The sequence below is a fragment of the Bombina bombina genome, chromosome 2 (genome assembly GCF_027579735.1).
Source record: "Bombina bombina isolate aBomBom1 chromosome 2, aBomBom1.pri, whole genome shotgun sequence".
In the NCBI taxonomy this organism is placed as follows: domain Eukaryota; kingdom Metazoa; phylum Chordata; class Amphibia; order Anura; family Bombinatoridae; genus Bombina; species Bombina bombina.
Window position 1 is genome coordinate 885,419,418 of NC_069500.1, and position 24,794 is coordinate 885,444,211.

The window sequence follows — 24,794 nt, forward strand, 5'->3', positions numbered from 1 at the left end:
TTGCATTATGTCTCGCCACTCTGTGTGTCCCAAATGGAAAATATATGGATTTACCTTTAAAATATTGTGGCTGGGTTTCCAAAACGTCTGTCATATTTTTGATGTTCAGAAAAACCTGATATCATATTTGTACTGGAAGGCTGCACATATCTACTGGTACAGATTAAGGGTGCTTCAGAAAGGGGGGCCCAGCAATATCCTTTGTCCCCGGGCCTGCAAGGTCTACTTACACCCCTGAGTGTGGGATAAAAATGTATACATGCACATACTTTAGAGAAAACATAGGACAAAATAATCTCTCATTAGCTTTAACACCTTTTGTTAATATCATGTTGGCTTATGTCTCTAACCAAACTAAAAACTGTAAACAATGGGAGGGAAATAACTTTTTGCTGCCTATGAAGTTATTTCTCTTGTAAGATGTATCGAGTCCACGGATTCATCCTTACTTGTGGGATATTCTCCTCCCCTACAGGAAGTGGCAGAGAGCACCCACAGCAGAGCTGCCCATATAGCTCCCCCCTTAGCTCCACCCCCAGTCATTCTCTCTGCCTGCTTAACTGCTAGGAAGGGCAAAGAGGAGTGTGGTGACAAAAAATGTTAGGTTTTTATTTTCTCAAGCAAAAGTTTGTTATTTTAAATGGTACCAGTGTGTACTATTTACTCTCTGGCAGAAAAAGGGATGAAGATTTCTGCGAGGAGGATGATGATCTTAGCATTTTGTAACTAAGATCCACTGCTGTTCTCACAAGGGCTGAAGAGTACTGGAAAACTTCAGTTGGGGGAACGGTTTGCAGGCTAAACTGCATTAAGGTATGTTCAGTCTGTTTTTCTAGACAGACTGTGTTTATTCTAGAAAAGGCTGGCAATATACCCATGGGGAAAGGGTAAGCTGTATTCAGACACTTGGATAGGAATTTCAGCTTGCATGAAGGGTTCATTAGTTACTGGTGACACTGTTTGGTAAAAATGTTTTTGTTTATTCAGTAAATGATGCAATTATAACGTTTTTTTGAAGGGACTAAAGGGGTCATTATGGCTTGTTTTAGGGTTTTTTAACCCACATGGTTAATTTGGAGACACTCTAGTGTTTTTCTGTTAGGCCTCAAAACTCGAGTGAGGTGGGAGGGGCCTATATTCAGGCCTCAGTTGTGCAGTTTCTTTTCCTCTGAGACTTCTAACTGTTTCTCCAGTGGTTCCTGCCGTGTTTGAGGGCTGTAAAAGAAGTTTTTTTCCCCCACAAATTGTTCTGAAGGGCAGGTAGGCGCCACAGCAGAGCTGTGGCAAAGTGCTGAAAGTCTTTTTTACCGGTTTTGATGTTTTTTCAATCCGGTTTTGCCATTAAGGGGTTAATTGTTTATTTGCATAGCTGTGCAAAGTTACTAAGGCTTTATGATACTACTGTAAAAATTTTGTTATGTTTACTGCTTTTTTACACTGTTTTGCAGAATTTGTGCAGCTTTTTTTTCTCTTAAAGGCACAGTACCATTTTATTTCTAAGTGTTATTTACTTTGATTACAGTGTTTTCCAAGCTTGATTATTACATTAGTAGCCTGTTTAACATGTCTGACACCAAGGAAAATCCTTGTTCAATATGTTTGGAAGCCATTGTGGTACCCCCTCTTAGAATGTGTCCCAATTGTACTGATATGTCTATAAACTATAAAGAACATATATTAGCACTTAAAAATAGAGAAATAGATGATTCTCAGCCAGAAGTAAATGAGGGTTCGCCATCTAGCTCTCCCCAAGTGTCACAACCAGTAACGCCCGCACAAGTGACGCCAAGTACCTCTAGTGCGTCAAATTCATTTATTTTACAAGAAATGGCCACAGTTATGAATACAACCCTCACAGAGGTTTTATCCTAACTGCCTGGTTTACAAGGAAAGCGGGACAGCTCTGGGTTAAGGAAAAATGCTGAGCAGTCTGACGCTTTAGTAGCCGTATCTGATATGCCCTCACAATGCTCTAAAGTAGGGGTGAGGGATTTGTTTTCTGAGGAAGAAATTTCTGACTCATGAAAGACGCTTCCTCAGACAGATTCTGATATGACGGCCTTTAAATTTAAGCTTGAACACCTTTGCTTATTGCTCAGGGAGGTATTAGCATCTCTAGATGATTGTGACCTTATAGTGGTCCCAGAGAAATTGTGTAAGATGGATAAATACTTAGAGGTTCCTGTTTACACTGATGTTTTTTTCCAGTCCCTAAGAGGATTGTGAATATTGCTACGAAGTGGGATAGATCAGGTATTCCGTTTATTCCCCCTCCTGTTTTTAAGAATAGGTTTCCCATATCTGACACCATGCGGGACTTGTGGCAGACAGTTCCTAAGGTGGAGGGAGCTATTTCTACTCTGTCTGAACGTACAACTATACCTATTGAAGTCAGTTGTGCTTTCAAAGATACAATGGATAAAAAATTAGAGGGTCTCCTGAAGAAATTTTTTGTTCATCAAGGTTTTTTTCTTCAACCTATTGTGTGCATTGTTCCTGCAACTACTACAGCTGCTTTCTGGTTTGAGGCTCTAGAAGAGGCTTTTCAGATGGAGACTCCATTAGAAGAAATTGTGGACAGAATTAAGGCCCTTAAATTGGCTAATTCTTTTATTACAGATGCCGCTTTTCAACTGGCTAAATTAGCGGCAAAGAATTCAGGTTTTGACATTTTAGCACGCAGGGCGTTATGGCTTAAATCCTGGTCTGCTGATGTGTCATCTAAAACTAAGCTTTTGAACATCCCTTTCAAGGGAAAGACCCTATTTGGGCCTGAACTGAGAGATTTTTTCAGACATCACTGGAGGGAAAGGTCATGCCCTCCCTTAGGATAGATCAAATAAGATGAGGACCTAACAAAATAATTTTCGTTCCTTTCGGAATTTCAAGAGTGGTCCCGCTTCAGCTTCCTCTGTTGCAAAGCAAGAGTGGAATTTTGCCCAGTCCAAGTCAGTCTGGAGACCTTACCAGGCTTGGAACAAGGGTAAACAGGCCAAGAAGCCTGCAGCTGCCTCTAAGACAGCATGAAGGGGTAGCCCCCGATCCAGGACCGGATCTAGTAGGGGGCAGACTCTCTCTCTTCGCTCAGGCTTGGGCAAGAGATTTTCACGATCCCTGGGCTTTAGAAATTGCGTCCCAGGGTTATTTTCTGGAGTTCAAAGGCTCTCTTCCAAGGGGGACTTTTCACATTTCTCGATTGTCTGTAAACCAGACAAAAAGAGGCGTTCTTACGCTGTGCAGAAGACCTACATACCATGGGGGTGATCCGCCCAGTCCCAAAAGAGGAACAGGGGCTAGGATTTTACTCAAACCTGTTTGTGGTTTCCAAAAAAGTGGGAACTTTCAGATCAATCTTGGATCTCAAAATTGTAAACATGTTCCTCAAAGTCCCATCATTCAAGATGGAGACTATTCGGTCTATTCTACTTCTGATCCAGGAGGGTCAATATATGACCACGGTGGATTTAAAGGATGCGTATCTACACATCCCTATTCACAGAATTTTCACAAGGGTGCTAGGGTCCCATCTGGCGGTTATACGACCACTGGGCATAGCAGTGGCGCCTTATCTTAATTCAGTCTCACACGGACATTGTGTTGGTTTTTCTGAAATCTCACGGGTGGACGGTGAACATAAAAAGAGTTCTCTCTTCCCTCTTATAAGAGTTTCCTTCCTAGGGACTCTGATAGACTCGGTAGAAATGAAAATATTTCTGGAGGAGGTCAGAAAATCAAAACTTCGAACTCATGGTATTGGCAATGGACATAGTTCCTTTTGCCCGCCTACACCTCAGACCACTGAAACTGTGCATGCTCAAACAATGGAATGGGGATTATACAGATTTGTCTCCTCAACCGCATCTGGACCAGGAGACCAGTGATTCTCTTCTCTGGTGGTTGTCTCAGGACCACCTGTCTCAGGGAATGTGTTTCCGCAGGCCAGAGTGGCTCATTGTAACGACAGATGCCAGCCTGCTAGGCTGGGGTACAGTCTGGAACTCCCTGAAAGCACAGGGCTTATGGTCTCGGGAGGAATCTCTTCTCCCGATAAATATTCTAGAACTGAGAGCGATATTCAATTCGCTTCAGGCATGGCCTTGCTTGCTGCGGCCAAATTCATCAGGTTTCAGTCGGACAACATCACGACTGTAGCTTATATCAATCATCAAGGAGGAACAAGGAGTTCTCTAGCGATGATGGAGGTAACCAAAATAATCCGATGGGCAGAGGATCACTCTCGCCATCTCTCAGCAATCCACATCCCAGGAGTAGTGAACTGGGAGGCGGATTTCCTAAGTCGTTAGACTTTTCATCTGGGGGAGTGGGAACTCCATCCGGAGGTATTTGCCCAGCTGATTCAGCTATGGGGCACACCAGAATTGGATCTGATGGCGTCCCGTCAGAAGGCCAAACTTCCTCGTTAAGGGTCCAGGTCCCGGGATCCCAAGGCAGTACTGATAGATGCTCTTGCAGTGCCTTGGTCCTTCAATCTGGCCTATGTATTTCCTCTCCTTCTAAGTATGGTTGCCAGAATAAAGCAGGAGAGAGCTTCGGTGATTCTGATAGCGCCTGCGTGGCCACGCAGGACTTGGTATGCAGACCTAGTGGACATGTCCTTGGTTCTACCATGATCTCTGCCTGTGAGGCGGGACCTTCATATCCAAGGTCTGTTCACGCATCCAAATCTAATTTCTCTGCGCCTGACTGCTTGGAGATTGAACGCCTGATTCTATCAAAGCGTGGTTTCTCTGAGTCGGTCATTGATACCCTGATTCAGGCTAGAAAGCCTGTCACCAGGAAGATCTATCATAAGATTTGGCGCAAATATCTTTATTGGTATGAATCTAAAGGTTACTTGTGGAGTAAGTTTAGGATTCCTAGAATATTGTCTTTTCTCCAGGAAGGTTTGGAGAAGGGATTATAAGCTAGTTCTTTATAAGGACAAATATCTGCTTTGTCTATTCTTCTACACAAACGCTGTAGCGAATCATGTCCGCCCGACATCGCTAAATGCCAACAGCATACGCTGTCGGCATTTAACATTGCACAAGCAGTTCTGGTGAACTGCTTGTGCAATGCTGCCCCTGCAGATTTGCGGCCAATCGACCCGATCGGGGTGATTGCTGTCCGCCGCTCAGAGGCGGCGGATGAGTTAAGGAGCAGCGATCTTAAGACCACTGCTTCTTAACTCCTGTTTCCGGCAAGCCTGAAGGCTCGCACGGGAACAGGAGAATCAGGGGCCATTCAGCCCTTGATAATTCGGCCCCATAGTCCTGTTCTAATTCAAATTTTCACTTAAATTTTAATAACAACTTCTAAAATGTGATACATTTTGATGACTAATTTTATAATGAAACGGGAAGTTGTAGTATTCGGTCTTTAGATAGGCATGGAAGTCAAAATGAGACTTTTATAGGTCAATTACAATATACATATAAATAAATTCCAATTTGCTTCTATTACCAACTTTGCCTTTCTCTTATTTGTTTGAACTCCATTCTGTGTGAGCATACTGAAGTAGGCATGAGCTATACATATACAGTCTGTACACTCTCAGAATCCTGCAGGTTTAATTTTGAGTTCCATGTCCCTTTAATATAATTTGTCTCTATCCTTAGACATAAGTAAGCTAAAAATATGCATGTAATAGAGTATTTGACTGATGAATCGATCTAAGTGTAGTTCTAGCAATTATAGTAGTTATTTTTCAAATAATTCTGCAGATTTTGAGGAAAGAGCTAACATTACACACATCTGTCAGACATGGTGCAGTGTAGTGTAAGTGGGAAAATGGCCAAAATATCCAAGTTAACACTTCTACGATTTAATTGCTAAGGTGTTTAAACTCTACCACCACACTGACTAATGCTCTGTACAGTTGGGAGCAGGGTTTTTGGCATCTGACTACAGAACTGCATCTACAGCATTTTGTTTTAGTTAGAAGCAAGTATAGAGCTTGTAAAACATACCAAGAATAACAAACTTAAATGTGTATGGAACTCACTCTTTTTCTTCCAGAGGGACCTACAAAGTATTGTTTTGCAGTTTGATGTGGGTCTGGTGTTTTGTAGAGGTTTTTAATATCTTTTATTTTACCCTTAAATACTGTTAGCTTTCTAACCTCAGTATTATGAGATATAGGAATATGGGAAATGAATTCAAAACGGGTATCATTTATAACAATTAAATTATATTATGGAAACGATAAAAAAAATAAAGAGGAAAGGCTGCATTCTTGCAAATAAAAATAACTTGATTTATGGCCGGTTTCTCTTTGGATTACTTCATTATCTGGATCTTGTGTTCAGTGACCTTTTAAATGGAAGCAGTGGAGTGTTGGCCTTTAAATGTCTGACACATGCCCCTCCCCCATAATTCATTGTAAGATATAATCCCTTTATTTAATTATTCTTGTCCTAGGGTCAGGCCGATTCATAACTGCTGTAGAGATGAGAGATGCCTATGGGCTCCATGTGCGAAGGTAATATATTAGACCATTTTCTTAATTGCACTTTTATATCCCTTTAAGGGAATTGATAACTTAAAAAACTCTCTCCCCCTTTTTCAGTATAAATGTTTTGGAGCTCAGAACTATTCTTGGATAGTTAAATCTTCTAGAGCAACATGATCTGGTTTACGGTTCAGTGAATACTAGAGAAACAGGAAGTCAGTTTATTGTCCCTGCTCAGTAGAGGCAGAATTCAACTTACGTTCTCTGCATTAACACTCTCTTATTTAACTATAGGCAATGGCTGCTGTGAGAATTTCTAAGTGCTTATTTTAGAAGAAGTTATTAACACAACCTTATTCTTTTTACGTTTTACTTTGATTTAACACACACAGGCGCTTATCTACAAGGCCACTTTAATAACAAACGTGAGTAATTTAGTCCTCACTCATCGAGATTTGCTATCTCATTCAGTGCATGCTTCTAATTATGTAATCACTTTCCACACATTCTTTTCAAACATATGGGGAGTGCGATTACGTAATTGTGCGCATGCGCACATTGAGGTAGCAAATCTCGACGAGGGAGCAAATTTTGTTAGAAAACCTGCCCTATATCTATGTACATGTAAAATTTCTAATATGTTTGGAATAACAAAATCCTTTATTTAGTCAGTATGCTTTATCAGGTAATTTGTAACTAATGCTGGAACGATACATTATATACAAACAATGAAATGTAACTATGTAACTGGCCCTTGCACATTTGAACTTTTAAAATGATGTAATCCTTTTATTTATAATTATTGCTTCAAATTTTCTAATGACTTTGACATTACATCAGGTTTTACACCATCCAGGTGGTTGGGGTAGCTTTTTAAACAACATATATCTATCTCTTGCACCAGGAACACTATTTTTACACCTGGAGTCAATATAGATAAATCTTTATTTAAAAAGACAGGATAGATACTGTGGACAAAACAGTAAAAAAAAAAAAAAAAAAAAAAAAGATATGAAACTGAGTTCTGATAAAATAATGCAATATAATTTGATCAATATCAGTGTTTTTTTTAATATGTAAATAAACTCAGATTTTTTTTGCTATCGTTTGCCAAGTATTCAGGTTTAGCTCAAATATGTAACCTTGTTGTGTCTAAGCCCTGATGTGACCTTTCTAGCTACTGTGTTCTGAAGGTTTAGATCTGTTTCAAAATTACATGAGTTAATTACTTGTGATGTAAATTTTGTCTTAAAATGGGTGTTATTTTGTATTTCATCTCCAGGTCAAAGGTCAACCAACTTTTTTAAAATATAGATGCCAACCGAAAAATTCAGAAGCTAGATATTTTATTTTCATGGAGTGTTGGATGAACTTTACATACTTATTATACATTTATCTTTGTATACTATAATAGCATTACAAATACTGCTGCCATATAGTGCTCAAGACAGGCACACTCCTGAGCCTCCCTAGGTATTCTCTTCAACAAAGATATTTCCGGAAGAATGACATGCTCTCATTCCCGACAGGCCTCCCAACAGTCCCTATTTGAGAGGGACAGTCCCTGATTCTGACCTCTCTCTCTGAGACAGCCATTTGTCCTTCTTTAGAGAATTTCTCTTAGCTCCACCCATTGAACACCCAGAAACACCCACAATCCCGCCCACTAACCACCCATGATCCCTCCCAACACGGCACTACAAAATGGTCCCTATGGTTCTTGCACCCAGACCTGTCTGGGGTTAGCTGCTTGTGACTCTGGGGACAGCACAGCTTCCTGTGAGCACCCAGGGCTTAGCATGTTGCAGGGTCATGGGATGTGTACCCGGTCCGGTATGAGAGTTAGTCCCCTTCTGTGTTTTGTATATGTCTGGGGTGATTACATAAGCCTGTGCACCCTTCACTTGTTCCCAGTTTGTTGGATTGAGAGCTTGCATTGTGTGGCTGTTTTAGGGTCCCAGGTTTTTGGAAGGGACCTTGTCGTGCTACCTGGGCTTGTCCCATTTGGCCAAATGTGGTAACTAACCCTTCCATTTTTGCTTTTAATCTTAGCTGAGAGCTTGTAAGTGAGTGCTGGACTTTCTGTGTGTTGTATTAATTTGTTTTGTAATTTTCCCAAATGGTTCTTGCACCCAGACCTGTCTGGGGCTAGCTGCCTGTGACTCTGGGGACAGCACAGCTCCCTGTGAGTGTCAGTGAGCAAACATGGCTGAGCATGTTGCAGGGTTATGGGACGTGTACCCGGTCTGGTATGAGAGTGCAGTCCTCTTCCGTGTTTTGTATATGTCTGGGTTGATTAGATAAGCCTGTGCACCCTTTATTATTTATTATTATTATTATTTGGTATATGTAGAGTGCCAACAGATTCCGCAGCGCTGTAAACATAGTCGGTATACAGGATAGCTTTTGTAGGGATCAAGTGGGTAGAGGGCCCTGCCGAGAGTTTCACTGTTGTAGTCGACTCATATGAAGGCGATCTGCAAACAGCTGGGCTCGTAGGCTTACATTCTAAGGGGTTTAAGGGGAAAGCAATGGAGTTAGGAAAGGTTAGTGTTGGTTGTAAGCATCCCTGAATAGAAGAGTTTTTAGGGAGCGCTTGAAGCTGTTAAAACTAGGGGAGAGTCTTGTGGAGCGAGGCAGGGAGTTCCACAAGATGGGGGCCAGTCTGGAGAAGTCCTGTAAACAGGAATGTGAGGAAGTAACGAGAGGAGAAGATCCTGAGCTGATCGAAGGGGACGGGAGGGAGAGTATCTGGAGACAAGTTCTGAAATGTAGGGGGGAGCAGTGCAGTTGAGAGCTTTGTATGTCAGAGTGAGGATTTTGTGTTTAATCCTAGAGGCAAGAGGAAGCCAGTGAAGATATTGGCAGAGAGGTGCAGCAGATGAAGAGCGACGAGTAAGGAAGATGAGCCTGGCAGAGTCATTCATAATGGATTGTAAAGAAGCTATGCAGCAGCTAGGTAGACTAGCTGGGAGTTGCAGTAGTCAAGGCGGGAAAGGATGAGAGAGTGGATTAAAATCTTAGTTGTATCTTGTGTAAGGAAATGTCTAATTTTAGAGATGGTTTTTAAGGTGGAAGCGGCAGGCTTTAGCCAAGGACTGAATGTGAGGAGTGAAGGAAAGATCTGAGTCAAGTGTGACCCAAAGACATCTGGCATGCAGGGTAGGAGTAATGATGGAATTATCAACAGTTATAGAAATTTTGGGGGTGGAGACATTGGAAGAAGGGGGAAAAATAAGGAGTTCAGTTGTTCCCAGTTTGTTGGATTAAAAGCTTGCATTGTGTGGCTGTTTTAGGGTCCCAGGTTTTTGGAAGGGACCTTGTCGTTGTACTTGGGCTTGTCCCATTTGGCCAAATGCGATAACTAACCCTTCCATTTTTGCTTTTAATCTTAGCTGAGAGCTTGTGAGTGCTGGACTTTCTCTGTGTGTTGTATTAATTTGTTTTGTCATTTTTCCTATGGTTCTTGCACCCAGACCTGTCTGGGGTCAGCTTCCTGTGAGTGCCAGTGAGCACCCAGGGCTGAGTATGTTGCAGGGTCATGGGATGTGTACCCGGTCCGGTAATAGAGTGCAGTTCCCTTCCGTGTATATGTATGTATGTGTGTATATGTATATGTATGTGTGTGTATGTATGTATATATGTATATATATATATATATATATATATATATATATATATATATATATATATATATATATATATATATATATATATATATATATATATATTCTTTTAATAAAAATGAGGAAATAAATAATATTGAAGACAAAAGCCCTATAAATTAGTAAGGCTAAAGAAGATAACTAAACAAGAATACTTTTAATTAAGGAATTAGAATAATATCATTAGAAAATATGTAGAGAAAAAACAATACATGACCTACTGTCTGGAAGCAACAAAGAAAAGAAGAAGTTCTGAACTTGTGCATTACAGTTTATTGGGCTGCTGTGTGCTGATTGGTGCAGTCTTGTTACTATGTTATTTATTATTTTTCTTTTTTTTTTCTGTTTTCTTTCCTGCTGTTTGCATTCATTAAAGATTTGATGCAAAATATGAAGCCTCCTGTCTTGCCATAAAATCCTCAACTTAATGGGACAGTCAACCCAAAAATTACTGTTACTTATTTAGATTAGTTAATTAACAATCTTTACATCAAACTCTAGCCCAATTTTCATCTAAATAAACTTTGGCAGAAAATACACTTACTAGATCTCATCTGGCCGTTTTGAAATGGCCTCCTGACTCCTCCTTCTCTGACGTCTCCCAAAAGCTTGAACTGCAGCACTAGTACAGGATCTTCTCGTCCCTGCGTGCTCCTTTCATTCTGTTCATTGAGACACTCAATGCTAAATCAGCTCTATTCCAAAAGAAAGTATAAAGGCAAAGCCCAGGGAAATCCATATGAAATACAGATGCCTGGCTATTCAAGTCATGTAAAACAGCATAAACACACACGTTGTCACCATATACTGTACATCACACTTTGAATTATGTCCAAGTTCCCTTGGGAAGAACGCTGATAATAATAGGGTTAAAGACTGCCAACATACTGCCCTTGTTGCTGTCCTAATTATCCAATGCCAGATTTCTGAAATCCATATCAATCAGGTGAGAAGAAAGCGCCTTTTCAGGGAGCTTCAGCATGCGAGCCGAACACAGGAGACTAAGGGGACTGCTGTCAATCTCACTCTTTAGCAAGCGGTTCACCCGCGATCTCTGCTGTTGCACGATTTGGTTCTTTGTCTCACAGCGGTATTGTACAATGATGTAGACCATTGAGGGGCCGGCCGTACCCCCTAATAGAAATAATACAGTGTTGTTATATTGGTGCCGAGTATCCAGACCCTGCACAACGTTATCCGCTGTAGGCTGTTGACCTATGTAATTAATAATGTATTTTCTGCTAAAGTTTATTTAGATGAAAATTGGGCTAGAGTTTGATGTAAAGATTGTTAATTAACTAATCTAAATAAGTAACAGTATTTTTTGGGTTGTCTGTCCCTTTAAAGTGAAGGTAAACTTTGATGAATCAAAGGTAAGTTTTTAATACAAACGGCTGCTTTCTAAACTTTGATGAATTTAAGTGCCCCTGTTTTTAATAGTATTTTTAAAAAACGGGCTTTCATTCATCAAAGTTTACCTTCACTTTAATAGAAAACTAATTTAATGCATCTGTACCATTGCTAAACCCTCAGAATGCTTTTTTTTATGTTGTCAAGATGGGCATACTGTGCACCTTTTTTCTATCACTATATGGTTGCTTTTCAACTTTGACAAATATTTTTTTAACAATATTTATTTTTAGCATTTGTTCAATGTGCCTACATTATTGAACTTGTAAAATGGAATGCAACATTCGTGAGTTTAATTATGTATGCACAAACACTTTGGAACACACGCTTGTGAACGAGTTTGGAGTATAAAAACCCGATCACAAAGGCACAATCTTGTTTAACGGTCTCCTAGGCAGATACAATTTTGCAGGACTAATTCAAGATTTACAATTTTAAATAGTGTTAAAATTTAGTATAAGGAGATATTAGAAGTCCTATCCATAGAAACCCATAGTCGTCATCTTGTTTTCATTGCTGAAACTACTAAACAGCTAATCCACTCCCTGGTAATTTCCCGACTTGACTACTGTAATAACTTACTAACTGGCCTCCTTCTCTCCTGCCTCTCTCTCCTCCAATCCATCCTAAATGCATCTGCCAGGCTAATCCACCACTCTCGACGCTCTGTTTCTGCTGCACCTCTCTGTGAGTCCCTTCACTGGCTTCTCACTTCTCACCCTGACCTACAAAGCCCTCACCAATGCTGCCCCACCCTACCTGTCCTCACTTATCAACAAATATACTCCTGCCCGCCCCCTAAGATCAAACAATGACCTGCTTCTTGCGTCCTCGACCATCACCTCCTCTCATGCTAGACTACAGGACTTCTCTTGTACGGCACCAACCCTCTGGAACGCACTTCCTCGTGCTGTCACACTTGCCCCTAACCCCTCCTCCTTTAAACGTTCCTTAAAGACGCTTATCACCCGACTTGTTAACAAACTAACTTCACTTAACTAACGGTTGCCCTCTATCTCCTCACTAATATAATTCTCACCGTTGCAGTTCCCACCTCCTGTTTCCCATCCTCCTACCCATCTAGATTGTAAATTCCTATGGGAATAGGGCCCTCAATTGCCCCTGTATTTTGTCTGTAAAATTTTGTCTTTTATCGTATTGTTTCTCCATTGTACTGTTATCCTTGTACCCATGGGCAGCGCTGTGGAATCTGTTGGCGCTTTATAAATAAAGAATAATAATTTCATGTCATGCCAAAATGGAAACCATGCTTGAACAATATAAATTTTGTAAAAAAAAATGTAAAAGTTGAAAGTCTACCATGTATGACTTCCTTTTTTAATATTTTCATATGTAGTTTTAGATTTCAATGTCATGGACAAAATACAATAAAAGTTTTGTAGTTTAAGGCTATTTCTCTTGTAAGATGTATCGAGTCCACGGATTCATCCATACTTCTATGGATATTCTCCTCCTTCCTAACAGGAAGTGGCAAAGAGAGCACCCACAGTAGAGCTGTCTATATAGCATCTTCCTTTAGCTCCGCCACCCCAGTCACTCTCTTTGCCTGCTTAACTGCTAGGAAGGGTAAAGTGAGTGTGGTGACAAAAATGTTAGTTTTTATTTTCTCAAGCAAAAGTTTGTTATTTTAAATGGTACCGGTATGTACTATTCACTCTCTGGCAGCAAAAGGATGAAGATTTCTGCAAGGAGGATGATGATCTTAGCACTTTGTAACTAAGATCCACTGCTGTTCTCACAAGGGCTGAAGAGTACAGGAAAACTTCAGTTGGGGGAACGGTTTGCATGCTAAGCTGCATTGAGGTATGTTCAGTCTATATTTTTTTTCTAGACAGACTGTGATTATTCTAGAAAAAGCTGGCAATATCCCCATGAGGGAAGGGTAAGCTGTATTCAGACACTTAGAGGAATCCCAGCTTGCATATAAGGGCTAATTGGTTACTGGTGACACTGTTAGGAAAAAACGTTTTTTTCATTGCAAACATAACGTTTTTTGAGGGACTTTGAGAGGTCTTTGTGGCTTATTTATCTCCTGAAGAAATTTTTGTTCATCAACGTTTTCTTCTCCAACCTATTGCGTGCATTGTTCCTGTAACTACTGCAGCTGCTTTCTGGTTCGAGGTTCTAGAAGAGGCTCTTCAGATGGAGACTCCATTAGAGGATATTATGGATAGAATTAAGGCTCTTAAGTTGGCTAATTCTTTCATTACAGATGCCGCTTTCCAACTGGCTAAATTAGCGGCAAAGAATTCAGGTTTTGCCATTTTAGCACACAGGGCGTTATGGCTTAAGTCCTGGTCTGCTGATGTATCATCAAAGTCTAAACATTTGAACATCCCTTTCAAAGGAAAGACCCTATTCGGGCCTGAACTGAAATATATTTTCTTTCATGTAATTAGCAAGAGTCCATGAGCTAGTGACGTATGGGATATACATTCCTACCAGGAGGGGCAAAGTTTCCCAAACCTCAAAATGCCTATAAATACACCCCTCACCACACCCACAATTCAGTTTTACAAACTTTGCTTCCGATGGAGGTGGTGAAGTAAGTTTGTGCTAGATTCTACGTTGACATGCGCTCCGCAGCAAGTTGGAGCCCGGTTTTCCTCTCAGCGTGCAGTGAATGTCAGAGGGATGTGAGGAGTATTGCCTATTTGAATGCAGTGATCTCCTTCTAAGGGGTCTATTTCATAGGTTCTCTGTTATCGGTCGTAGAGATTCATCTCTTACCTCCCTTTTCAGATCGACGATATACTCTTATATATACCATTACCTCTGCTGATTCTCGTTTCAGTACTGGTTCGGCTATCTACTATATGTAGATGAGTGTCCTGGGGTAAGTAAGTCTTATTTTCTGTGACACTCCTAGCTATGGTTGGGCACTTTGTTTATAAAGTTCTAAATATATGTATTCAAACATTTATTTGCCTTGACTCAGAATGTTCAACTTTCCTTATTTTCAGACAGTCAGTTTCATATTTGGGATAATGCATTTTAACATTTTTCAATTTGACTTTTTCCCTGTGGGCTGTTAGGCTCGCGGGGGCTGAAAATGCTTCATTTTATTGCGTCATTCTTGGCGCGGACTTTTTTGGCGCAAAAATTCTATTTCCGTTTCCGGCGTCATACGTGTCGCCGGAAGTTGCGTCATTTTTTGACGTTATTTTGCGCCAAAAATGTCGGTGTTCCGGATGTGGCGTCATTTTTGGCGCCAAAAAGCATTTAGGCGCCAAATAATGTGGGCGTCTTATTTGGCGCGAAAAAATATGGGCGTCACTTTTGTCTCCACATTATTTAAGTCTCATTTTTTATTGCTTCTGGTTGCTAGAAGCTTGTTCTTTGGCATTTTTTTCCCATTCCTGAAACTGTCATTTAAGGAATTTGATCAATTTTGCTTTATATATATATGTTGTTTTTTCTCTTACATATTGCAAGATGTCTCACGTTGCATCTGAGTCAGAAGATACTACAGGAAAATCGCTGTCAAGTGCTGAATCTACCAAAGCTAAGTGTATCTGCTGTAAACTTTTGGTAGCTATTTCTCCAGCTGTTGTTTGTATTGATTGTCATGACAAACTTGTTAAAGCAGATAATATTTCCTTTAGTAAAGTACCATTGCCTGTTGCAGTTCCTTCAACATCTAAGGTGCAGAATGTTCCTGATAATATAAGAGATTTTGTTTCTGAATCCATAAAGAAGGCTATGTCTGTTATTTCTCCTTCTAGTAAACGTAAAAAATCTTTTAAAACTTCTCTCCCTACAGATGAATTTTTAACTGAACATCATCATTCTGATTCTGATGATTCCTCTGGTTCAGAGGATTCTGTCTCAGAGGTTGATGCTGATAAATCTTCATATTTATTTAAAATGGAATTTATTCGTTCTTTACTTAAAGAAGTCCTAATTGCTTTAGAAATAGAGGATTCTGGTCCTCTTGATACTAATTCTAAACGTTTAGATAAGGTATTTAAATCTCCTGTGGTTATTCCAGAAGTTTTTCCTGTCCCTGATGCTATTTCTGCAGTAATTTCCAAAGAATGGGATAATTTGGGTAATTCATTTACTCCTTCTAAACGTTTTTAAGCAATTATATCCTGTGCCGTCTGACAGACTAGAATTTTGGGACAAGATCCCTAAAGTTGATGGGGCTATTTCTACCCTTGCTAAACGTACTACTATTCCTACGTCAGATGGTACTTCGTTTAAGGATCCTCTAGATAGGAAAATTGAGTCCTTTCTAAGAAAAGCTTATCTGTGTTCAGGTAATCTTCTTAGACCTGCTATATCTTTGGCTGATGTTGCTGCAGCTTCAACTATTTGGTTGGAAACTTTAGCGCAACAAGTAACACATTGTGATTCTCATGATATTATTATTCTTCTTCAACATGCTAATAATTTTATCTGTGATGCCATTTTTGATATTATCAGAGTTGATGTCAGGTTTATGTCTCTAGCTATTTTAGCTAGAAGAGCTTTATGGCTTAAAACTTGGAATGCTGATATGGCTTCTAAATCAACTTTACTTTCCATTTCTTTCCAGGGTAACAAATTATTTGGTTCTCAGTTGGATTCCATTATTTCAACTGTTACTGGTGGGAAAGGAACTTTTTTACCACAGGATAAAAAATCTAAAGGTAAAAACAGGGCTAATAATCGTTTCCGTTCCTTTCGTTTCAACAAAGAACAAAAGCCTGATCCTTCATCCTCAGGAGCAGTTTCAGTTTGGAGACCATCTCCAGTTTGGAATAAATCCAAGCCAGCTAGAAAGGCAAAGCCTGCTTCTAAGTCCACATGAAGGTGCGGCCCTCATTCCAGCTCAGCTGGTAGGGGGCAGGTTACGTTTTTTCAAGGAAATTTGGATCAATTCTGTTCACAATCTTTGGATTCAGAGCATTGTTTCAGAAGGGTACAGAATTGGTTTCAAGTTGAGACCTCCTGCAAAGAGATTTTTTCTTTCCCGTGTCCCAGTAAATCCAGTAAAAGCTCAAGCATTTCTGAAATGTGTTTCAGATCTAGAGTTGACTGGAGTAATTATGCCAGTTCCAGTTCCGGAACAGGGGATGGGGTTTTATTCAAATCTCTTTATTGTACCAAAGAAGGAGAATTCTTTCAGACCAGTTCTGGATCTAAAAATATTGAATCGTTATGTAAGGATACCAACGTTCAAGATGGTAACTGTAAGGACTATCTTACCTTTTGTTCAGCAAGGGAATTATATGTCCACAATAGATTTACAGGATGCATATCTGCATATTCCGATTCATCCAGATCATTATCAGTTTCTGAGATTCTCGTTTCTGGACAAGCATTACCAGTTTGTGGCTCTGCCGTTTGGCCTAGCTACAGCTCCAAGAATTTTTACAAAGGTTCTCGGTGCCCTGCTGTCTGTAATCAGAGAACAGGGTATTGTGGTATTTCCTTATTTGGACGATATCTTGGTACTTGCTCAGTCTTTACATTTAGCAGAATCTCATACGAATCGACTTGTGTTGTTTCTTCAAGATCATGGTTGGAGGATCAATTTACCAAAAAGTTCTTTGATTCCTCAGACAAGGGTAACCTTTCTGGGTTTCCAGATGGATTCAGTGTCCATGACTCTGTCTTTAACAGACAAGAGACGTCTAAAGTTGATTACAGCTTGTCGAAACCTTCAGTCACAATCATTCCCTTCGGTAGCCTTATGCATGGAAATTCTAGGTCTTATGACTGCTGCATCGGACGCGATCCCCTTTGCTCGTTTTCACATGCGACCTCTTCAGCTCTGTATGCTGAAGCAATGGTGCAAGGATTACACGAAGATATCTCAATTAATATCTTTAAAACCGATTGTTCGACACTCTCTAACATGGTGGACAGATCACCATCGTTTAATTCAGGGGGCTTCTTTTGTGCTTCCGACCTGGACTGTAATTTCAACAGATGCAAGTCTCACAGGTTGGGGAGCTGTGTGGGGATCTCTGACGGCACAAGGAGTTTGGGAATCTCAGGAGGTGAGATTACCGATCAATATTTTGGAACTCCGTGCAATTTTCAGAGCTCTTCAGTTTTGGCCTCTTCTGAAGAGAGAATCGTTCATTTGTTTTCAGACAGACAATGTCACAACTGTGGCATACATCAATCATCAAGGAGGGACTCACAGTCCTCTGGCTATGAAAGAAGTATCTCGAATTTTGGTTTGGGTGGAATCCAGCTCCTGTCTAATCTCTGCGGTTCATATCCCAGGTGTAGACAATTGGGAAGCGGATTATCTCAGTCGCCAAACGTTGCATCCGGGCGAATGGTCTCTTCACCCAGAGGTATTTCTTCAGATTGTTCAAATGTGGGAACTTCCAGAAATAGATCTGATGGCGTCCCATCTAAACAAGAAACTTCCCAGGTATCTGTCCAGATCCCGGGATCCTCAGGCGGAGGCAGTGGATGCATTATCACTTCCTTGGAAGTATCATCCTGCCTATATCTTTCCGCCTCTAGTTCTTTTTCCAAGAGTAATCTCCAAGATTCTGAAGGAATGCTCGTTTGTTCTGCTGGTAGCTCCGGCATGGCCTCACAGGTTTTGGTATGCGGATCTTGTCCGGATGGCCTCTTGCCAACCGTGGACTCTTCCGTTAAGACCAGACCTTCTGTCACAAGGTCCTTTTTTCCATCAGGATCTGAAATCCTTAAATTTAAAGGTATGGAGATTGAACGCTTGATTCTTGGTCAAAGAGGTTTCTCTGACTCTGTGATTAATACTATGTTACAGGCTCGTAAATCTGTATCTCGAGAGATATATTATAGAGTCTGGAAGACTTATATTTCTTGGTGTCTTTCTCATCATTTTTCCTGGCATTCTTTTAGAATACCGAGAATTTTACAGTTCCTTCAGGATGGTTTAGATAAAGGTTTGTCCGCAAGTTCTTTGAAAGGACAAATCTCTGCTCTTTCTGTTCTTTTTCACAGAAAGATTGCTATTCTTCCTGATATTCATTGTTTTGTACAAGCTTTGGTTCGTATAAAACCTGTCATTAAGTCAATTTCTCCTCCTTGGAGTTTGAATTTGGTTCTGGGAGCTCTTCAAGCTCCTCCGTTTGAACCTATGCATTCATTGGACATTAAATTACTTTCTTGGAAAGTTTTGTTCCTTTTGGCCATCTCTTCTGCCAGTAGAGTTTCTGAATTATCTGCTCTTTCTTGTGAGTCTCCTTTTCTGATTTTTCATCAGGATAAGGCGGTGTTGCGAACTTCTTTTGAATTTTTACCTAAAGTTGTGAATTCCAACAACATTAGTAGAGAAATTGTGGTTCCTTCATTATGTCCTAATCCTAAGAATTCTAAGGAGAAATCGTTGCATTCTTTGGATGTTGTTAGAGTTTTGAAATATTATGTTGAAGCTACGAAATCTTTTCGTAAGACTTCTAGTCTATTTGTTATCTTTTCCGGTTCTAGAAAAGGCCAGAAAGCTTCTGCCATTTCTTTGGCATCTTGGTTGAAATCTTTAATTCATCTTGCCTATGTTGAGTCGGGTAAAACTCCGCCTCAGAGAATTACAGCTCATTCTACTAGGTCAGTTTCTACTTCCTGGGCGTTTAGGAATGAAGCTTCGGTTGACCAGATCTGCAAAGCAGCGACTTGGTCCTCTTTGCATACTTTTACTAAATTCTACCATTTTGATGTATTTTCTTCTTCTGAAGCAGTTTTTGGTAGAAAAGTACTTCAGGCAGCGGTTTCAGTTTGAATCTTCTGCTTATGTTTTTCGTTAAACTTTATTTTGGGTGTGGATTTTTTTCAGCAGGAATTGGCTGTCTTTATTTTATCCCTCCCTCTCTAGTGACTCTTGTGTGGAAAGATCCACTTCTTGGGTAGTCATTATCCCATACGTCACTAGCTCATGGACTCTTGCTAATTACATGAAAGAAAACATAATTTATGTAAGAACTTACCTGATAAATTCATTTCTTTCATATTAGCAAGAGTCCATGAGGCCCGCCCTTTTTTTGTGGTGGTTATGATTTTGTATAAAGCACAATTATTCCAATTCCTTATTTTATATGCTTTCGCACTTTTTTTATCACCCCACTTCTTGGCTATTCGTTAAACTGAATTGTGGGTGTGGTGAGGGGTGTATTTATAGGCATTTTGAGGTTTGGGAAACTTTGCCCCTCCTGGTAGGAATGTATATCCCATACGTCACTAGCTCATGGACTCTTGCTAATATGAAAGAAATGAATTTATCAGGTAAGTTCTTACATAAATTATGTTATTTCAGGCATCACTGGAGGGAAAGGCCATGCCCTCCCTCAGGATAAAACATAAAATGAGGACCAAACAAAATAATTTTCGTTCCTTTCGGAACTTCAAGGGTGGTCCCGCTTCAGCTTCCCCGGCTGCAAAGCAAGAGGGGAATTTTGCCCAATCCAAGTCAGTCTGGAGACCTAACCAGGCTTGGAAAAAGGGTAAACGGGCCAAGAAGCCTGCAGCTGCCTCCAAGACAGCATGAAGGGGTAGCCCCCGATCCGGGACTGGATCTAGTAGGGGGCAGACTCTCTCTCTTCGCTCAGGCTTGGGCAAGAGATGTCCACGATTCCTGGGCTTTAGAAATTGTGTCCCAGGGATATCTTCTGGACTTCAAAGACTCCCCCCAAAGGGGGAGATTTCACATTTCTCAATTGTCTGCAAACCAGACAAAGAGAGAGGCGTTCTTACGCTGTGTAGAAGACCTACATACCATGGGAGTGATCCGCCCAGTTCCAAAAGCGGAACAGGGGCTAGGGTTTTACTCAAACCTGTTTGTGGTTCCCAAAAAAAGAGGGAACTTTCAGACCAATTTTGCATCTCAAAATTCTAAACAAGTTCCTCAGAGTACCATCATTCAAGATTGAGACTATTCGGACTATTCTACCTCTGATCCAGGAGGGTCAATATATGACTACCGTGGACTTAAAGGATGTGTATCTACACATCCCTATTCACAGAGATTACCATCAATTTCTCAGATTCACCTTTCTGGACAGGCATTACCAGTTTGTGGCCCTTCCCTTCGGGTTGGCCACGGCTCCCAGAATTTTCACAAAGGTGCTAGGGTCCCTTTTGGCGGTTCTAAGACCGCGGGGCATAGCAGTGGCGCCTTATCTAGACGACATCTTAATTCAGGCGTCGACTTTCCAGCTAGCCAAGTCTCACACGGACATCATGTTGGCTTTTCTGAGATCTCACGGGTGGAAGGTGAACACAAAAAAGAGTTCTCTCTTCCCTATCACAAGAGTTTCCTTCCAAGGGACTCTGATAGACTCGGTAGAAATGAAAATATTTCTGATGGAGGTCAGAAAATCAAAACTCTTAACCACTTGCCAAGCTCTTCATTCCATTCCTCGGCCATCAGTGGCTCAGTGTATGGAGGTAATCGGACTCATGGTAGCGGCAATGGACATAGTTCCTTTTGCCCGCCTACACCTCAGACCACTGCAACTATGTATGCTCAAACAGTAGAATGGGGATTATGCAGATTTATCTCCTCAACTGCATCTGGACCAGGAGACCAGAGACTCTCTTCTCTGGTGGTTGTCTCAGGACCACCTGTCTCAGGGAATGTGTTTCCGCAGGCCAGATTGGCTCATAGTAATGACAGATGCCAGGCTGCTAGGCTGGGGTGCAGTCTGGAACTCCCTGGTCTCGGGAGGAAACTCTCCTCCCGATAAACATTCTAGAACTGAGAACGATATTCAATGCGCTTCAGGCGTGGCCTCAGCTAGCTGCGGCCAAATTCATCAGATTTCAGTCGGACAACATCATGACTGTAGCCTATATCAATCATCAAGGAGGAACACAGAGTTCTCTAGTGATGATGGAGGTAACCAAAATAATCTGATGGGCGGAGGATCACTCTTGCCATCTCTCAGCAATCCATATCCCAGGGGTAGAGAACTGGGAGGCGGATTTCCTCTGTCGTCAGACTTTTCATCCGGGGGAGTGGGAGCTCCATCCGGAGGTATTTGCCCAGCTGACTCAGCTATGGGGCACACCAGAATTGGATCTGATGGCGTCCCGGCAGAACACCAAACTTCCTTGTTACGGGTCCAGGTCCCGGGATCCCCAGACGGTACTGATAGATGCTCTAGCAGTGCCCTGGTCCTTCAATCTGGCCTATGTATTTCCACCGTTTCCTCTCCTCCCACGTCTGGTTGCCAGAATCAAGCAGGAGAGAGCTTTGGTGATTCTGATAGCACCTGCGTGGCCACGCAGGACTTGGTATGCAGACCTAGTGGACATGTCATCGGTTCCACCGTGGACTCTGCCAATGAGGTAGGACCTTCTAATCCAAGGTCCATTCAAGCATCCAAATCTAACTTCTCTGCGTCTGACTGCTTGGAGATTGAACGCCTGATTTTATCAAAGCGTGGTTTCTCTGAGTCGGTCATTGATACCCTGATTCAAGCTAAAAAGCCTGTAACCAGGAAAATCTATCATAAGATTTGGCACAAATATTTTTATTGGTGTGAATCCAAGGGTTACTCATGGAGTAAGATTAGGATTCCTAGAATATTGTCTTTTCTCCGAGAAGGATTGGAGAAGGGTTTATCAGCTGGCTCCTTAAAAGGACAGATTTCTGCATTGTCTATTCTTTTACACAAGCGTCTGGCAGATGTCCCAGACGTTCAAGCATTTAGTCAGGCTTTAATCAGAATCAAGCCTGTCTTCAAACCTGTTGCTCCGCCATGGAGCCTAAACTTAGTTCTTAAAGTTCTTCAAGGGGTTCCGTTTGAACCTATGCATTCCATAGATATTAAGCTTCTATCTTGGAAAGTTCTGTTTTTAGTAGCTATCTCTTCGGGTCAAAGAGTTTCTGAGTTATCTGCTTTACAGTGTGACTCACCTTATCTTGTTTTCCATGCAGATAAGGTGGTTTTACGTACCAAACCTGGATTCCTTCCTAAGGTTGTTTCTAATAGGAATATCAATCAGGAAATTGTTGTTCCTTCGCTGTGTCCTAATCCTTCTTCAAAGAAGGAACGTCTGTTGCACAATCTTGATGTGGTTCGTGCTTTAAAGTTCTACTTACAAGCAACCAAAGATTTCCGTCAAACATCTTCATTGTTTGTGGTTTATTCTGGTAAGCGGAGAGGTCAAATGGCTACGGCTACCTCTTTCTTTTTGGCTGAAAAGCATAATCCGTTTGGCTTATGAGACTGCTGGCCAGCTGTCTCCTGAAAGGATTACTGCTCATTCTACTAGAGCAGTGGCTTCCACATGGGCTTTTAAAAATGAGGCTTCTGTTGAACAGATTTGTAAGGCGGCGACTTGGTCTTCGCTTCATACTTTTTCCAAATTTTACAAATTCGATACTTTTGCTTCTTTGGAGGCTATTTTTGGGAGACAGATTCTACAAGCAGTGGTGCCTTCCGTTTAAGGTACCTGTCTTGTCCCTCCCTTCATCTGTGTCCTAAAGCTTTGGTATTGGTATCCCACAAGTATGGTTGAATCCGTGGACTCAATACATCTTACAAGAGAAAACAGAATTTATGCTTACCTGATAAATTTCTCTCTTGTGATGTATCGAGTCCACGGCCCGCCCTGTCTGTTTAAGACAGGTAGTATATTTTTATTTAAAAAACTTCAGTCACCTCTGCACCCTATAGTTTCTCCTTTTTCTTCCTAGCCTTCAGTCGAATGACTGGGGGGGCAGAGCTAAGGGAGGAGCTATATAGACAGCTCTGCTGTGGGTGCTCTCTTTGCCACTTCCTGTTAGGAAGGAGAATATCCCACAAGTATGGATGAATCCGTGGACTCGATACATCACAAGAGAAAGAAATTTATCAGATAAGCATAAATTCTGTTTTTAAAACAGATTTATAAAGTATATTACATTTTTTTTTAAAATTGTTATTAATGAGATGTAAACATTAGAACTGAGCTGGAGCATGCAATTTTACTTTCCAGTTTACTTTTATTATCAAATTAGCTTTTCTCCTCTGAGTACCTTTGATGAAAAGCATACCCTGGGCTCAGAAGCAGCAATGCACTACTGGAACCTAGATTGTGATCGGTGGCTACACACGTATACCTTTTGTCATTGGCTCGCCAGATGTGTTCTGCTAGCTCTTAGTAGTGTATTGTTGCTCCAGGACAGATTTTTACTATGTATTTAACCCCTTTGCAGGGGTTGGACACATAGAGCTGGATCACAGAAATGATCTAATGCACTGCTTGACAAATTTGTTTAAAATTTAGAAGCCAGACAGTGGTATTTTTGTATATAGATGTATTGAGAATAACCAAGTTACGAGGTGGGTAAAATTCTTGGAGCCAGTGGCTTCCTGGCTCTTAGATTTGTCGAGCCCTGATCTAATGATTTATCTACAAAAATTTGCACAGAATTTAATTGTGATTTTTCTGTTTAAAATCATTAGATAAGTGATTTTTTTTGTAATCAACCCCATAGTTATATGCAATCACTAGTACAATAAAAAGTGCTTTAACAAATTAGCGCATTTCAGTTTTGCACTTTTATGTATCTTTACATTTGTATAACAATATGTGCTTTTCAAAAATACCTTTTGAACATTTGTGTAAAATAAAATCAGATTTGCAGCTTTTGTACTTAGAAAATAATTGAAATATTATGTGTAGAGAATATATTGCAAATACTGATCAGGTTGCCAAATTGCTAACAGCAATCTAGGAGTGGACATCTAAAAATGATTTATTTATTTTGGCAGGTTTTGGCCTTGAATGTGTTTCCATGTTGGTTGTAAATTCCTCTTCAGTGTGTTGGGTTGTTGACTAGGGATTAAGAGGAATTTAAGGTCTATGACCTGAAGAAGAAGCAACATCTTGTCTGTGAAACAGACTATATCGTGTCAGCTCCCATCAGACGAGCAGCAGGTGTGGAGTGGGTGCCGAATGCACTTGCTGGCCCCAGCGATTTTAATGGAGCAAAAGAAAGCTTAGATCATCTGTTGCAGATTCTGTGCTTTGTGAGCTTTTCATGTTATGCGTGCCTTTTCAGATATTTTTTTTACTGTATAAAAATAGCACCTTATGCCATGTATACATTCAGATATAATGCTTTAAAATATAACTTTCTTTATACTAGAAAATATCCCCATTTAAAGGTACATTTTATAGTATTATATACCTAATTTGCCTCATGCAAGCATTAATTAGTAACTATGCACTAGATGGGACATATTTTAATTTAGTTATTTTTAAAAAAAATTTTTTTTGAGGTTTTCATTGGAGTATACAGTTAATATGCATAGGAAAGAAGAAAC